Source organism: Dendropsophus ebraccatus, chromosome 10 (assembly GCF_027789765.1).
Source record: "Dendropsophus ebraccatus isolate aDenEbr1 chromosome 10, aDenEbr1.pat, whole genome shotgun sequence".
NCBI classification, from domain to species: domain Eukaryota; kingdom Metazoa; phylum Chordata; class Amphibia; order Anura; family Hylidae; genus Dendropsophus; species Dendropsophus ebraccatus.
This window is the reverse complement of record NC_091463.1, coordinates 97001382-97020008: the sequence shown is the minus strand read 5'-3', so window position 1 is coordinate 97020008 and position 18627 is coordinate 97001382. Positions and strand designations below refer to the sequence as shown.

General features: G+C 44.7%; 1 protein-coding gene and 1 long non-coding RNA gene across 2 annotated transcripts in view; one reads left to right on the top strand and one right to left on the bottom strand.

Moving 5' to 3' along the window:
• LOC138765884 (uncharacterized) overlaps positions 1 to 18627 on the top strand; it is a 222756-nt gene that overhangs the window by 176282 nt on the left and 27847 nt on the right. The gene's annotated exons all lie outside the window — the stretch shown is intronic.
• The window catches only part of LOC138802386 (sodium/hydrogen exchanger 2-like), a 48686-nt gene that overhangs the window by 18454 nt on the left and 11605 nt on the right, over positions 1 to 18627 (bottom strand). The window lies entirely within an intron of this gene.

The window sequence follows — 18627 nt, the reverse complement described above, 5'->3', positions numbered from 1 at the left end:
ATCCACCATTAATTTTGATTCAGCACTCAAAATGCAATAAAAATGTATAAAACATAAATAAAAATTTGTGAGCAGAGACAAAATCTCCCCATACCCGGGGATACTGCTGTATTGTTACCTGCGCTAGAGACGAGAGGCCGCCGCTCACCCCGCAGTTCTCTGTCGCCAACAGCCAATAGTCCGTAGCGAATGCGATGAGGAATAACAGGACCCCAACCCCTCCGATTAATCCAGCAACAAGAGAAGCAGCTCCGACCCTCATCCTGACCGACTCTGCTATAACTGTGGGAGCAGCTGGGATGGAGCAGGGCGGTGGTGGATGGGTCTGGGTGGTGGCCGGACCCCGGGAGGTTATTTTAGGATGGAACGATACATCCCTTAATGACTGGTGTGGGTTACACTGAGGAGCGGCACAAGGTCCTATTTAAAGCCGATGACCTTACAGAACAGAACAGTTGTGGTCGGGGACAGAGTCAGAGCTGCACGGAAACCAGGACAAAACAAGTCCATAGACCATAGTGTGACTGGTGCTAAGTACTACACCGAACCAGAGGAGGCGATAGTGAGCGGCTACTACACAGAGAACTTAAAGACTAGTATATGCTAGTATCATCATCCATTATTGTCCTCAGTTTGTGCATAGTACTGCAACTCAGTTTTATTGAAGTAAATAGAATTTAACTACTGTAACATGGCCCCCATTATACATTATACAATAACTACTATAATACTGCCCCTATATACAGGAATATAACTACTATAATACTGCTCCTATATACAGGAATATAACTACTACAATACTGCTCCCTATATACAGGAAAATAACTACTATAATACTGCTCCTATATACAAGAATATAACTACTATAATACTGCCCCTATATACAGGAATATAACTACTATAATACTGCTCCTATATACAAGAATATAACTACTATAATACTGCTCCCTATATACAGGAATATAACTACTATAATACTGCTCCTATATACAGGAATATACTACTATAATACTGCTCCTATATACAGGGATATAACTACTATAATACTGCTCCTATATACAGGAATATACTACTATAATACTGCTCCTATATACAGGGATATAACTACTATAATACTGCTCCTATATACAGGGATATAACTACTATAATACTGCTCCTATATACAAGAATATAACTACGATAATACTGCCCCTATATACAAGAATATAACTACTATAATACTGCTCCTATATACAGGAATATAACTACAATAATACAGCCCCTATATACAGGAATATAACTACTATAATACTGCTCCTATATACAGGAACATAACTACTATAATGCGGTTCAGGGAAGAAACAGAGTGCTGCACCTCACACCTATGGCTGATACTAGTGCCCCTAGGCTAAATAAAAAACACATCAGAATTTTGTGTATGAATTGATCAAGCCATACTGCCCCATGTACCTCGTGCCGGTATCTGATACACATGGGTCCCTACACTAAGTCCACACCGTGCCAGTCAGTGGCCACCAACCCCGCAGGCACGCACAGTCAGGGAACGGGGGCCATGGGACGGCCCTGCGACCCCCATGCCACAGGACCAGACCCAAAAACACCACACCAGAACCCGGCCAGCACCGCCGGCGGAGAAGGTCGCCCCCAAGCAGCACAAGTCTGGATAAGGTATTACACTCACCATAGCTGCAGCAAACAGAATGGGAAAAAACAGGAGGGCTTGATCAATTCATACACAAAATTCTGATGTGTTTTTTATTTAGCCTAGGGGCACTAGTATCAGCCATAGGTGTGAGGTGCAGCACTCTGTTTCTTCCCTGAACCGCATTTTGTTTCTCTCTTTTCTCCGTGTTTTGCACTCCTCCTGGTGAGACCCACATGACCGCAATTAGCAGGAGACACCTGAGTGCACATGGTTTTAATCCCTCCTGTTTTTTCCCATTCTGTTTGCTGCAGCTATGGTGAGTGTAATATCTTATCCAGACTTGTGCTGCTTGGGGGCGACCTTCTCCGCCGGCGGTGCTGGCCGGGTTCTGGTGTGGTGTTTTTGGGTCTGGTCCTGTGGCATGGGGGTCGCAGGGCCGTCCCATGGCCCCCGTTCCCTGACTGTGCACGCCTGCGGGGTTGGTGGCCACTGACTGGCACGGTGTGGACTTAGTGTAGGGACCCATGTGTATCAGATACCGGCACGAGGTACATGGGGCAGTATGGCTTGATCAATTCATACACAAAATTCTGATGTGTTTTTTATTTAGCCTAGGGGCACTAGTATCAGCCATAGGTGTGAGGTGCAGCACTCTGTTTCTTCCCTGAACCGCATAACTACTATAATACCGCTCCCTATATACAGGAATATAACTACTATAATACTGCTCCTATATACAGGAATATAACTACTATAATACTGCTCCTATATACAGGAATATAACTACTATAATACTGCTCCCTATATACAGGAATATAACTACTATAATACTGCTCCTATATACAGGAATATAACTACTATAATACTGCTCCTATATACAGGAATATACTACTATAATACCGCTCCTATATACAGGAATATAACTACTATAATACTGCTCCCTATATACAAGAATATAACTACTATGATACTGCTCCTACACTAAATTCACTATGTTATTTGTTACTTTTGTGCTTTTCATTATATGTATATTGTAATTTTATGTAGTTTTTTCAGTTTTTTTTTATCTTTTGGTATTTTTTGGTCCCAGGGGTCTGACTTGGAGTCGGCAGTAAACTCTAGGAATATAAATAACGTTCGGTGAATTCTTGGGGGGACGGAGCATTAAACAAAGCAGCGGAATCACTCATTAATTGGGCCCCCGGTGGTTTGTTCTCGGTGTGAGTAATATCCTCATAAAGCGTGCGCGGGGCTGGAGGGCGCAGTCACTCCCGGCTCCTGACTGCACGCAGATCAGAATTATTTCTCCGCGATTGGGGGGGGGGGGAGGATCAGCGGATTTACTGCGGATGATCCAGAAGGCCAGATGTGAAGGAAACTCGGAGGACTGTAAATCACCCCAGTCCAAATGTGAGATTTGTGTTTGATTTTAAATATTTAATTGAACTTGATATAAATAAAAACTTTTAGAAAAATTTTTATTAAAATTCCAGAAGGAAATTTAGACGAAGTTACAGAAATGACTTTTAGGAGATTTTTCTATATTTTTAGCAGTAAGATCCCTTTAAGCTGCAGAAACCACAGACAATTACAGAGTAAAACCGCAGCAGACGCCATCATTATCTTCACATGAAGCCAGATGTGTGGGCCGCGGCGGTGGAGACGGGCGCGACGCCGGGCGCCGCTGATGACCCCACTTGTATCTCTTAGAGATGTATCATCGCTGGATGCAGGAGTTAAAGGGGTTGTTCACCAAAAAAAAAAATTATACAGAAAGATATATAGATTTGTAATTTACTTCTATTAAAAATTCTCATGTCCTCCAGTACTTATCAGCTGCTGTATGTCCTGCAGGAAGTGGTGTTTTGTCTCCAGTCTGACACAGTGCTCTCTGCTGCCACCTTTGTCCATGTCAGGAACTGTCCAGAGCAGCAGCAAATCCCCATAGAAAACCTCTCCTGCTCTGGACAGTTCCTGACATGGACAGAGGTGGCAGCAGAGAGCACTGTGTCACACTGGAGAGAATACACCACTTCCTGCAGGACATACAGTAGCTGCTAAGTACTGGAAGACTCAATATTTTTATATAGAAGTAAATTATAAATCTCTGGCACTTTCTGGCACCAGTTGATTTGAAAAAAAAAAATTTAATGAGGTTATTTGGGGTTATAAAAAACACAACTACTTTCTTGCCAAAACAGAGCCACCCCTGTCCTCAGGTTGTTTGCGGTATTACAATATTGCACCATTCACTGCATGACCAGCACCCAAACTGAGGAAAGGAGAGATGAAGTCTCTGCTAGATAGCAGCCATTTTTTTCTGAGCCCTTTAAAGTGAATGTGACATCTCCGAAGTCAAAATTATTTTTTCCATTACTTTGTCAGGCCGACACGAGGATCCTGATGGAACGGTCCATTATACAAAACAACGGCCTGTTCCCACGCTTAGTGCCGCATTCTTCTTGTGCACTGTAATGATAGCCCCTCCCCTCAGTGATGATAGCCCCTCCCCTCCGTGATAATATCCCCTCCCCTCAGTGATGATAGCCCCTCCCCTCAGTGATAATATCCCCTCCCCTCAGTAGTGATAGCCCCTCCCCTCAGTGATAGCCCCTCCCCTCAGTGATATCCTTTCTTCTCAGTGATGATATCCCCTCCCCTCAGTGATGATAGCCCCTCCCCTCAGTGATGATAGCCCCTCCCCTCAGTGATGATAGCCCCTGCCCTCAGTGATGATATCCTTTCCCCTCAGTGATGATAACCCCTCCCCTCAGTGAGGATAGCCTCTCCCCTCAATGATAATAGCTCCTCCCCTCAGGGATGATGGCCCCACCTTTCGGTGCTAATAGTCCCTCCCCTCAGTGCTGATAGCCCCTCCCCTCAGTGCTGATAGCCCCTCCCCTTAGTGCTGATAGCCCCTCATCTTATTATTATAACAAAGATGTGACCAATAGGGGGCAGCACATGTTCTGTGTATATAAAGGGGCCCTGTGAGGACTGGGGGAGCTGTCAGGGGGTACAGGATAAAACAACGCTTCCATGTGCAACTAATAATCCCCAACTTATAGGGAAAGTCATAAATAATTACACATATAATGGGGGAGATTTATCAAACATGGTGTAAAGTGAAACTGGCTCAGTCGCCCCTAGCAACCAATCAGATTCCACCTTTCATTTTCCAAAGAGTCTGTGAGGAATAAAAGGAGGAATCTGATTGGTTGCTAGGGGCGACTGAGCCAGTTTCACTTTACACCATGTTTGATAAATCTCCCCCATAGTGTGTATATATATATATATATATATATATATATAGTGAGAAGGTACAAGGTGTCATAGTAGATGACCGATAAGTGTCACCGAGGTGCCAGGCTTCGGTGAAGTGAGCTGGTAGCTTTTGTCAGTACTGACACTTTGTTGAATAGTATGGCTGTTTGCACAGCTGATCCGGGCCGGCCATTCACTGGAGCAGTCTTAGGGTGGTATTACACGGGCCGAGCAGGGCCCGATAATACCTGTAAACGAGCAGCGATCTGCTAGATCGTTGCTCGTTTACTGGACCTATTACACGGCCCGATAATCGTTTGACAAGAGCTGCAAGGACATCGTTACCGATGTCCTTGCAGCCCTTGCTAAACTGGCATACATTACCCATCCACGTTCCAGGGCTGCTCCTGCGTCCGCTTCTCCCGGGGGTCCCGCGCGCTCTCTAGCGTCACAGCAGCCTGTCAGCTGGTAGGCCGCTAAGCCAATCACAGGCCGGGACCGCCGCGGCCTGTGATTGGCTGAGCGGCCTATCAGCTGACAGGCCTCTGTGACGCTAGAGCGCGCGCGGGACGCAGGGAGAAGCGGACGGCAGGAGCAGCCCTGGAACGTGGATGGGTAATGTATATCGTTAGTCGCCGGCCACGCACCGCTATTACACGCAGCGGTGCGCGGTCGGCGCCCGACGAAAATAGGTTCTAACCTATATCAACGATCAGCCGATGATCGTTGTCATCGGCTGATCGTTGCATTTATTACACGGAGCGATAATCGGCCGAATCGGGCCAATTCGGCCGATTATCGTTCCGTGTAATACCACCGTTAGAGCTGGGTGGGATGACTGCTCCCACGTATTCCAGGCCGGGTTTTCTGTGGCTGGATAGAATCCAAGTAGCTCAGCAGAGCTGACGGTGTGGTCCCAACTCTGGAGTTTGTGGGACTTGCAGTGCTGGAGTGTGTCAGCTGGGAAGCTGGAGTGTGTCAGCTGGGAAGCTGGTGGGTGTCTGGAAGCTGGTGGGTGTCTGGAAGCTGTGCCATCCCACCTTTCCACATCCTAGCGGGTGAACCCGCAACTGAAAAGGACTTGTGAGTTTGTGACGTCCACTTGGACTTTATATTCTGTTTTGCTGAAGTCAGCCATTAGTGTTGGTGCCAAAACCAAATGGTGACTGGAGATTTTGTAATGACTACCGCAGACTTAATGAAGTATTCACGGTGGATGCCTACCCCATGCCAAGGGTAGATGAGTTGGTGGAACGACTAGGGCCAGCTAGGTACATTAGCACCCTGGACCTCACTAAGGGATACTGGCAAATCCCACTGTCCAAAGAAGCTAAGGAGAAGACTGCTTTCTCCACACCTGAGGGGTTGTTTCAGTACCTCCGGATGCCATTTGGGTTGCAAGGGGCTCCTGCCACCTTCCAGAGGGCCATGGACCATGTTCTACGTCCCCATAGGAAGTATGCTGCTGCATATTTAGATGACATTGTCATCTTCAGCCATGATTGGGGAAGTCACCTCATTAAGGTTCAGGCTGTCTTAGACGCCTTAAGGAAGGCTGGTTTTACTATAAACCCAAATAAATGTGCCCTAGGGATGGAGGAAACCAGGTACTTGGGGTACATAGTTGGCAGAGGAGAAATTAAGCCGCAATTGAATAAAGTGGAAGCTATTCAGAATTGGCCCCGCCCACTCACGAAGAAACAGGTCAGGGCATTTCTGGGTATTGTGGGATACTACAGGCGGTTCGTCCCCAAGTTTGCGGAGATAGCAGTTCCCCTGACTGACCTTACAAAGGGCACAAAGTCGGCCATGGTGAAGTGGTCCCCAGAGGCAGAGAGGGCCTTTCAGGAACTAAAACAGTCTCTGTGTAGACAGCCAGTGTTGGTGGCTCCGGATTTCTCCCATGAATTTGTGGTCCAGGCTGATGCATCGGATGTCGGTCTAGGTGCAGTGATGTCCCAGGTAGTGATCGAGGAGGAGCACCCAGTAATTTACCTTAGCAGAAAACTGTCTCCAGCAGAGAGAAATTATGCCATCATCGAAAAAGAGTGTTTAGCTATAAAATGGGCACTAGACTCCCTTAGGTCCTACTTATTGGGAAGGAGATTCAGGCTAGTGTCGGGCCATGCCCGCATCCTCCACCATATGTGGGGATGAGTTCAAATGGCAATCTAAAAGTCTTTCTCAATATGCAGTTTAGCCAAACAGCAGTGCTTTTATTTTCAGCATAGAAGGGACAGCAAACTGAAACACTAATGGCTGACTTCAGCAAAACAGAATATAAAGTCCAAGTGGACGTCACAAACTCCCAAGTCCTTTTCAGTTGTGGGTTCACCCGCTAGGATGTGGAAAGGTGGGATGGCACAGCTTCCAGACACCCACCAGCTTCCAGACACCCACCAGCTTCCAGACACCCACCAGCTTCCAGACACCCACCAGCTTCCCAGCTGACACACTCCAGCACTGCAAGTCCCACAAACTCCAGAGTTGGGACCACACCGTCAGCTCTGCTGAGCTACTTGGATTCTATCCAGCCACAGAAAACCCGGCCTGGAATACGTGGGAGCAGTCATCCCACCCAGCTCTAAGACTGCTCCAGTGAATGGCCGGCCCGGATCAGCTGTGCAAACAGCCATACTATTCAACAAAGTGTCAGTAACCTAGGGTTACTGACAAAAGCTACCAGCTCACTTCACCTTTCTTCCCCATACTGATGCTCGGTTTGAACTGCAGGAGATTGTCTTGACCATGTCTACATGCCTAAATGCACTGAGTTGCCGCCATGTGATTGGCTGATTAGAAATTAAGTGGTAACGTGCAGTTGGACAGGTGTACCTAATAAAGTGGCCGGTGAGTGTATATATATATATATATATATATATATATATATATATATCATCACTAAGGCCGGGGTCACTCTGCCATTTTGCTGTTCTTTTCATCCGTTTTATGCGCACAATATTTCTGTCCATCCTTTTTGATCCATTTTTCCATGAGGAAAAAAAAGCTGATTAAAACGCATCAGAACGCCTCCTTATTGTAGCCATCACGGACTTGTGTACAATATAAATAGATTCGTTTTGAACCCTTTCCTTCATAATGGAAAAACGTATCAAAAAGGATGGACAAAAATTTCTCCGCTTTTTCATTTTTTCTTTTCCATAAAACGGTTGGTAAAACGAAGAAACTGGTGGCAAAAAGGCAGTGTGACCCCGGCCTGATGATGATGATGTTCCTGGTGATCTCTCCTGATTCTACACTGATAATAGAGGTTATGATGTGACCAGTAGGGGGCAGCACCTGTTCTGTACAGATAGAATCCCCAGTCTCCAGTATATTTGGAGGAGTTCGGTTGCTGCCGGTTTCGGTTTCTCCTATTCAGTGTGTTGCGATGCAGCAGAGATGAGTTTGTCGCCATGTTTCCCCTCTCCCGGTGCAGATCCTTGCTCTGATGTGAATGTCCGCCGCTGTTTCCTGCCGCACACATGGATCCCATCAGTAGTGGAAAAACAGCGGTGTGAGGAGGAATGTGGCCGTGTGTGCACGGCCGCCTCTGCTGCATCTGATCAGCGGCTTCTCCGCTTGGATCAGGAACATGTGCGCCGCAGTCGCCGTGATTGCCGGATCTCACATACTTCACATTTTTGTCATTCAGGATCCTTTCAGCGCAGTAAAGACACCCCCCACCCCTCCACGACTATTACCCCCAACCCCCCCGACCACCGCCAGCCCCCCCATATCCCCGCCGCTATTTATAGGAGACGTAGAAAATAATAATAATAATGCGATTATTAGATGAATGGCGTCAGTCAATGGAAAATTCCAGAAAAGATGAAAGAGGCGACAAGCGTTTTCCCCTGGTCTCATGTCAGGTCTGGGAATCGGCAGAGTTGTCAGCGCCGTTATCGCGTGCGGAAGTCCTCGCACCGCGCCAAAAATTACTCATGAGGATGAAAAAGCGGACAATGAAAAGAATTTAAAAAAAATCCGGAAAAGTCGGCGGACGCTGGTGTTGGCACCTGTACAGATACGGCAACATTACCAGAACGCTGCCGGATTATCAGATGCCAGATTAATGGAACCTTACTATGTATGGAAGAATGGCGTCTCAAGAGGACGCCACCTAGTGGCTAAATAAGAGGCTGCTGAGGGAATAGGCTAGTCTAGGCTAGTGGAGGAGTATATAACATCCCCGGTGGTCTAGGCTAGTGGAGGAGTATATAACATCCCCGGTGGCCTAGGCTAGTGGAGGAGTATATAACATCCCCGGTGGTCTAGGCTAGTGGAGGAGTATATAACATCCCCGGTGGTCTAGGCTAGTGGAGGAGTATATAACATCCCCGGTGGTCTAGGCTAGTGGAGGAGTATATAACATCCCCGGTGGCCTAGGCTAGTGGAGGAGTATATAACATCCCCGGTGGTCTAGGCTAGTGGAGGAGTATATAACATCCCCGGTGGTCTAGGCTAGTGGAGGAGTATATAACATCCCTGGTGGTCTAGGCTAGTGGAGGAGTATATAACATCCCTGGTGGTCTAGGCTAGTGGAGGAGTATATAACATCCCTGGTGGTCTAGGCTAGTGGAGGAGTATATAACATCTCTGGTGGTCTAGGCTAGTGGAGGAGTATATAACATCCCCGGTGGCCTAGGCTAGTGGAGGAGTATATAACATCCCTGGTGGTCTAGGGCAGTGGAAGCGTATATAACATCCCTGGTGGTCTAGGCTAGTGGAGGAGTATATAACATCCCTGGTGGTCTAGGCTAGTGGAGGAGTATATAACATCTCTGGTGGTCTAGGCTAGTGGAGGAGTATATAACATCCCTGGTGGTCTAGGCTAGTGGAGGAGTATATAACATCCCTGGTGGTCTAGGGCAGTGGAGGAGTATATAACATCCCTGGTGGTCTAGGCTAGTGGAGGAGTATATAACATCCCTGGTGGTCTAGGCTAGTGGAGGAGTATATAACATCTCTGGTGGTCTAGGCTAGTGGAGGAGTATATAACATCCCTGGTGGTCTAGGGCAGTGGAGGAGTATATAACATCCCTGGTGGTCTAGGCTAGTGGAGGAGTATATAACATCCCCGGTGGTCTAGGCTAGTGGAGGAGTATATAACATCCCTGGTGGTGTAGGGCAGTGGAGGAGTATATAACATCCCTGGTCGTCTAGGGCAGTGGAGGAGTATATAACATCCCTGGTGGTCTAGGATAGTGGAGGAGTATATAACATCCCTGGTGGTCTAGGATAGTGTACGAGTATATAACATCCCTGGTGGTCTAGGCTAGGGGAGGAGTATATAACATCCCTGGTGGTCTAGTGAAGTGGAGGAGTATATAACATTCCTGGTGGTCTAGGCTAGTGGAGGAGTATATAACATCCCTGGTGGTCTAGGAAAGTGGATGAGTATATGACATCCCTGGTGGTCTAGGGCAGTGGAGGAGTATATAACATCCCTGGTGGTCTAGGGAAGTTGAGGAGTATATAACATCCCTGGTGGTCTAGGGAAGTTGAGGAGTATATAACATCCCTGGTGGTCTAGGGAAGTTGAGGAGTATATAACATCCCTGGTGGTCTAGGGAAGTTGAGGAGTATATAACATCCCTGGTGGTGTAGGGAAGTGGAGGAGCATATAATATTCCATAATAGTGAAGATGAGCAGCTGAAGAGCCACAGCTGGGGAAGAGCACCTGCACCTAGGAGAACCTGATCACATATAACTGCCACTGGACGGAAGAGCTTACACTCTATCCACACATACACACTATACACCCCGGACACAATCAAAAGTCATGTGACTGAGACGGAGAACATACACTGTGTTACATTATTATTACTGCTGTATAATAAAGAGAAATCCTTAAAGGGAATGTCCATCACTATAATGTACAGAACCCGACTATATGGGCTCCCCAAGGATTGTCTGCACTGATACATTGTAACGGACCATCAGCTGTGGCAGGTAGAGATAGAGATAGAGATTAGTATTATGGCAAGTGGCTGCATCTGCGGATCCGGCTCTGGGGTAATGGCGGAATCTTCTGCGGATTCTATAACCATTCGTCTTCTATCGTCTCCACGGCCGAATCCTCACCGACGGGCGACCTCTGCTCGTATCTGCCTGGGGTGTTACTGCCCCCTACTGTCAGGAGAAGAGAAACACAGGGCCGTATGGGGTGTTACATAGGACTGCAGGTGACATCTACTACATTATCTGTACTCAGAGATATCACTGTGTTATCTGTGCTGTTACATAGGACTGCAGGTGACATCTACTACATTATCTGTACTCAAAGATATCACTGTGTTATCTGTGGTGTTACATAGGACTGCAGGTTACATCTACTACATTATCTGTACTCAGAGATATCACTGTGTTATCTGTGGTGTTACATAGGACTGCAGGTGACTACTACATTATCTGTACTCAGAGATATCACTGTGTTATCTGTGCTGTTACATAGGACTGCAGGTGACATCTACTACATTATCTGTACTCAGAGATATCACTGTTATCTGTGGTGTTACATAGGACTGCAGGTGACATCTACTAGATTATCTGTATTCAGAGATATCACTGTGTTATCTGTGGTGTTACATAGGACTGCAGGTGACATCTACTACATTATCTGTATTCAGATATATCACTGTGTTATCTGTGGTGTTACATAGGACTGCAGGTGACAGCTACTATATTATCTGTACTCAGAGATATCACTGTGTTATCTGTGCTGTTACATAGGACTGCAGGTGACTACTACATTATCTGTACTCAGAGATATCACTGTGTTATCTGTGCTGTTACATAGGACTGCAGGTGACTACTACATTATCTGTACTCAGAGCTATCACTGTTATCTGTGCTGTTACATAGGACTGCAGGTGACATCTATATTATCTGTACTCAGAGATATCACTGTGTTATCTGTGGTGTTACATAGGACTGCAGGTGACATCTATATTATCTGTACTCAGAGATATCACTGTGTTATCTGTGGTGTTACATAGGACTGCAGGTGACATCTACTACATTATCTGTACTCAGATATCACTGTGTTATCTGTGCTGTTACATAGGACTGCAGGTGACTACTACATTATCTGTACTCAGAGATATCACTGTGTTATCTGTGCTGTTACATAGGACTGCAGGTGACATCTACTACATTATCTGTACTCAGAGATATCACTGTTATCTGTGCTGTTACATAGGACTGCAGGTGACTACTACATTTTCTGTACTCAGAGATATCACTGTGTTATCTGTGCTGTTACATAGGACTGCAGGTGACATCTACATTATCTGTACTCAGAGGGATATCACTGTGTTATCTGTGCTGTTACATAGGACTGCAGGTGACAGCTACTACATTATCTGTACTCAGAGATATCACTGTTATCTGTGCTGTTACATAGGACTGCAGGTGACATCTATATTATCTGTACTCAGAGATATCACTGTGTTATCTGTGGTGTTACATAGGACTGCAGGTGACATCTACTACATTATCTGTACTCAGAGATATCACTGTGTTATCTGTGCTGTTACATAGGACTGCAGGTGACAGCTACTACATTATCTGTACTCAGAGATATCACTGTTATCTGTGCTGTTACATAGGACTGCAGGTGACATCTATATTATCTGTACTCAGAGATATCACTGTGTTATCTGTGGTGTTACATAGGACTGCAGGTGACATCTACTACATTATCTGTACTCAGATATCACTGTGTTATCTGTGCTGTTACATAGGACTGCAGGTGACTACTACATTATCTGTACTCAGAGATATCACTGTGTTATCTGTGCTGTTACATAGGACTGCAGGTGACTACTACATTTTCTGTACTCAGAGATATCACTGTGTTATGTGTGGTGTTACATAGGACTGCAGGTGACTACTACATTTTCTGTACTCAGAGATATCAGTGTGTTATCTGTGCTGTTACATAGGACTGCAGGTGACTACTACATTATCTGTACTCAGAGATATCACTGTTATCTGTGCTGTTACATAGGACTGCAGGTGACATCTATATTATCTGTACTCAGAGATATCACTGTGTTATCTGTGGTGTTACATAGGACTGCAGGTGACATCTACTACATTATCTGTACTCAGAGATATCACTGTTATCTGTGCTGTTACATAGGACTGCAGGTGACATCTATATTATCTGTACTCAGAGATATCACTGTGTTATCTGTGGTGTTACATAGGACTGCAGGTGACAGCTACTACATTATCTGTACTCAGAGATATCACTGTGTTATCTGTGCTGTTACATAGGACTGCAGGTGACAGCTACTACATTATCTGTACTCAGAGATATCACTGTTATCTGTGCTGTTACATAGGACTGCAGGTGACATCTATATTATCTGTACTCAGAGATATCACTGTGTTATCTGTGGTGTTACATAGGACTGCAGGTGACATCTACTACATTATCTGTACTCAGATATCACTGTGTTATCTGTGCTGTTACATAGGACTGCAGGTGGCATCTACTACATTATCTGTACTCAGAGATATCACTGTGTTATCTGTGGTGTTACATGGGACTGCAGGTGACTACTACATCATCTGTACTCAGAGATATCACTGTGTTATCTGTGCTGTTACATAGGACTGCAGGTGACTACTACATTATCTGTACTCAGAGATATCACTGTGTTATCTGTGCTGTTACATAGGACTGCAGGTGACTACTACATTTTCTGTACTCAGAGATATCACTGTGTTATCTGTGCTGTTACATAGGACTGCAGGTGACATCTACATTATCTGTACTCAGAGGGATATCACTGTGTTATCTGTGGTGTTACATAGGACTGCAGGTGACATCTATATTATCTGTACTCAGAGATATCACTGTGTTATCTGTGCTGTTACATAGGACTGCAGGTGACAGCTACTACATTATCTGTACTCAGAGATATCACTGTTATCTGTGCTGTTACATAGGACTGCAGGTGACTACTACATTATCTGTACTCAGAGATATCACTGTGTTATCTGTGCTGTTACATAGGACTGCAGGTGACTACTACATTATCTGTACTCAGAGATATATCACTGTGTTATCTGTGGTGTTACATAGGACTGCGGGTGACAGCTACTACATTATCTGTACTCACAGATATCAGTGTTATCTGTGCTGTTACATAGGACTGCAGGTGAATACCACATTATCTGTACTCAGAGATATATCACTGTGTTATCTGTGGTGTTACATAGGACTGAAGGTGACATCTACTACATTATCTGTACTCAGATATCACTGTGTTATCTGTGGTGTTACATAGGACTGCAGGTGACATCTACTACATTATCTGTACTCAGAGATATCACTGTGTTATCTGTGGTGTTACATAGGACTGCAGGTGACTACTACATTATCTGTACTCAGAGATATCACTGTGTTATCTGTGCTGTTACATAGGACTGAAGGTGACATCTACTACATTATCTGTACTCAGAGATATCACTGTGTTATCTGTGGTGTTACATAGGACTGCAGGTGACATCTACTACATTATGTGTACTCTGAGATATCCCTGTGTTATCTGTGCTGTTACATAGGACTGCAGGTGACTACTACATTATCTGTACTCAGAGGGATATCACTGTGTTATCTGTGGTGTTACATAGGACTGCAGGTGACATCTATATTATCTGTACTCAGAGATATCACTGTGTTATCTGTGCTGTTACATAGGACTGCAGGTGACTACTACATTATCTGTACTCAGAGATATATCACTGTGTTATCTGTGGTGTTACATAGGACTGCGGGTGACAGCTACTACATTATCTGTACTCACAGATATCAGTGTTATCTGTGCTGTTACATAGGACTGCAGGTGAATACCACATTATCTGTACTCAGAGATATCACTGTTATCTGTGGTGTTACATAGGACTGCAGGTGAATACCACATTATCTGTACTCAGAGATATCACTGTGTTATCTGTGCTGTTACATAGGACTGAAGGTGACATCTACTACATTATCTGTACTCAGATATCACTGTGTTATCTGTGGTGTTACATAGGACTGCAGGTGACTACTACATTATCTGTACTCAGAGATATCACTGTGTTATCTGTGCTGTTACATAGGACTGAAGGTGACATCTACTACATTATCTGTACTCAGAGATATCACTGTGTTATCTGTGGTGTTACATAGGACTGCAGGTGACATCTACTACATTATGTGTACTCTGAGATATCCCTGTGTTATCTGTGCTGTTACATAGGACTGCAGGTGACTACTACATTATCTGTACTCAGAGATATCCCTGTGTTATCTGTGCTGTTACATAGGACTGCAGGTGACTACTAAATTATCTGTACTCAGAGGGATATCACTGTGTTATCTGTGGTGTTACATAGGACTGCAGGTGACATCTACATTATCTGTACTCAGAGATATCACGGTGTTATCTGTGCTGTTACATAGGACTGCAGGTGACTACTAAATTATCTGTACTCAGAGGGATATCACTGTGTTATCTGTGGTGTTACATAGGACTGCAGGTGACATCTACATTATCTGTACTCAGAGATATCACTGTGTTATCTGTGCTGTTACATAGGACTGCAGGTGACTACTACATTATCTGTACTCAGAGATATCACTGTGTTATCTGTGGTGTTACATAGGACTGCAGGGGACATCTACTACATTATCTGTACTCAGAGATATCACTGTGTTATTTGTGGTGTTACATAGGACTGCAGGTGATACTACTACATTATCTGTACTCAGAGATATCACTGTGTTATCTGTGCTGTTACATAGGACTGCAGGTGACTACTACATTATCTGTACTCAGAGGGATATCACTGTGTTATCTGTGGTGTTACATAGGACTGCAGGTGACATCTACATTATCTGTACTCAGAGATAGCACTGTGTTATCTGTGCTGTTACATAGGACTGCAGGTGACATCTACTACATTATCTGTACTCAGAGATATCACGTTGTTATCTGTGGTGTTACATAGGACTGCAGGTGACATCTACTACATTATCTGTACTCAGAGATATCACTGTGTTATCTGTGGTGTTACATAGGACTGCAGGTGACTACTACATTATCTGTACTCAGAGATATCACTGTGTTATCTGTGGTGTTACATAGGACTGCAGGTGACTACTACATTATCTGTACTCAGAGATATCACTGTGTTATCTGTGCTGTTACATAGGACTGCAGGTGACTACTACATTATCTGTACTCAGAGATATCACTGTGTTATCTGTGCTGTTACATAGGACTGCAGGTGACTACTACATTATCTGTACACAGAGATATCACTGTGTTATCTGTGGTGTTACATAGGACTGCAGGTGACTACTACATTATCTGTACTCAGAGATATCACTGTGTTATCTGTGCTGTTACATAGGACTGCAGGTGACATCTACTACATTATCTGTACTCAGAGATATCACTGTGTTATCTGTGGTGTTACATAGGACTGCAGGTGACTATTACATTATCTGTACTCAGAGATATCACTGTGTTATCTGTGCTGTTACATAGGACTGCAGGTGACTACTACATTATCTGTACACAGAGATATCACTGTGTTATCTGTGGTGTTACATAGGACTGCAGGTGACTACTACATTATCTGTACTCAGAGATATCACTGTGTTATCTGTGCTGTTACATAGGACTGCAGGTGACATCTACTATATTATCTGTACTCAGAGATATCACTGTTATCTGTGGTGTTACATAGGACTGCAGGTAACAGCTACTACATCATCTGTACTCAGAGATATCACTGTGTTATCTGTGGTGTTACATAGGACTGTAGGTGGCAGCTACTACATTATCTGTACTCGAGATATCACTGTGTTATCTGTGCTGTTACATAGGACTGCAGGTGACTACTACATTATCTGTACTCAGAGATATCACTGTGTTATCTGTGGTGTTACATTGGACTGCAGGTGTCAGCTACTACATTATCTGTACTCAGAGATATCACTGTGTTATCTGTTGTGTTACATAGGACTGCAGGTGACTACTACATTATCTGTACTCAGAGATATCACTGTGTTATCTGTGCTGTTACATTGGACTGCAGGTGTCAGCTACTACATTATCTGTACTCAGAGATATCACTGTGTTATCTGTGCTGTTACATGGGACTGCAGGTGACTACTACATTATCTGTACTCAGAGATATCACTGTGTTATCTGTGCTGTTACATAGGACTGCAGGTGACTACTACATTATCTGTACTCAGAGATATCACTGTGTTATCTGTGCTGTTACATAGGACTGCAGGTGACATCTATATTATCTGTACTCAGAGATATCACTGTGTTATCTGTGCTGTTACATAGGACTGCAGGTGACTACTACATTATCTGTACTCAGAGATATCACTGTGTTATCTGTGCTGTTACATAGGACTGCAGGTGACATCTATATTATCTGTACTCAGAGATATCACTGTGTTATCTGTGCTGTTACATAGGCAGAGCACTGTCTCTCTGGCGCCACCTGCAGGCAGCCTCCTTGTAGGTCAATGTCCCTGCTCTGGCTGATCACCCCTGGTCCTGTTTCTTCTATACAATTAGACATGGATCACACCTGTGGGCGGCCTGACTGCTAGCCCCGCCCCCATCTGCTACATTAACCCTAACCTTCCCACATGATATTAGTTTCCTCTCCTTACTCACCAGTTAATGAGCGGAATAATTTGGTCTTCCTCTCAGATCTTCGCTGTAATATTGTTGCGCTCTGTTACACCAAGGAGGAAAAGACAGAAATCTCTGTTTTTATAGTAGAACTACAGGTCCAAGCATGTGGCTGTCATGGGTATGCTGGGACTTGTAGTTTTGCAAATGCTGGAGAGCCACAGGTTGTGGATGATTACAGTAAGGGGTCTGCACAACTATCACTGCTGCTGCTGCTTACAGCCCACAGGGGACTCTCCAGATTTGTGCTGCTCTGCTGACATCTAGTGGTGGAAGTGCAGAACTGACGCTTTCAAGATTTATGAGTAATATTCAAAAGTTACTTCGAACTTTTCAAAGAAAACTTTGAAATGTCAAACAGAGATGTCAAAAGTTTTGATTGCATGCAGTGTAGACAATGCTCTGTGAGCTGAACAGCCTGGACTCCTGATACACTGTACATAGCTAGTCCTGCTCTCCAGTGTAGACAATGCTCTGTGAGCTCCAGACTGATACATTGTACATAGCTAGTCCTGCTCCCAGCTGTATCCAGTGTAGACAATGCTCTGTAAGCTGCAGACTAATACATTGTACATAGCTGGTCCTGCTCTCAGCTGTATACAGTGTAGACAATGCTCTGTGAGCTGCAGACTGATACATTGTACATAGCTGGTCCTGCTCTCAGCTGTATACAGTGTAGACAATGCTCTGTGAGCTGCAGACTGATACATTGTACATAGATAGTCCTTCTCTCAGCTGTATACAGTGTAGACAATGCTCTGTGAGCTGCAGACTGATACATTGTACATAGCTAGTCCTGCTCTCAGCTGTATCCAGTGTAGACAATGCTCTGTGAGCTCTACAGCCTGATACATTGTACATAACTGGTCCTGCTCTTCAGTGTAGACAATGCTCTGTGAGCTCTACAGCCTGGACTCTAGACTGATACATTGTACATATATCTAGTCCTGCTCTCAGCTGTATCCAGTGTAGACAATGCTCTGTGAGCT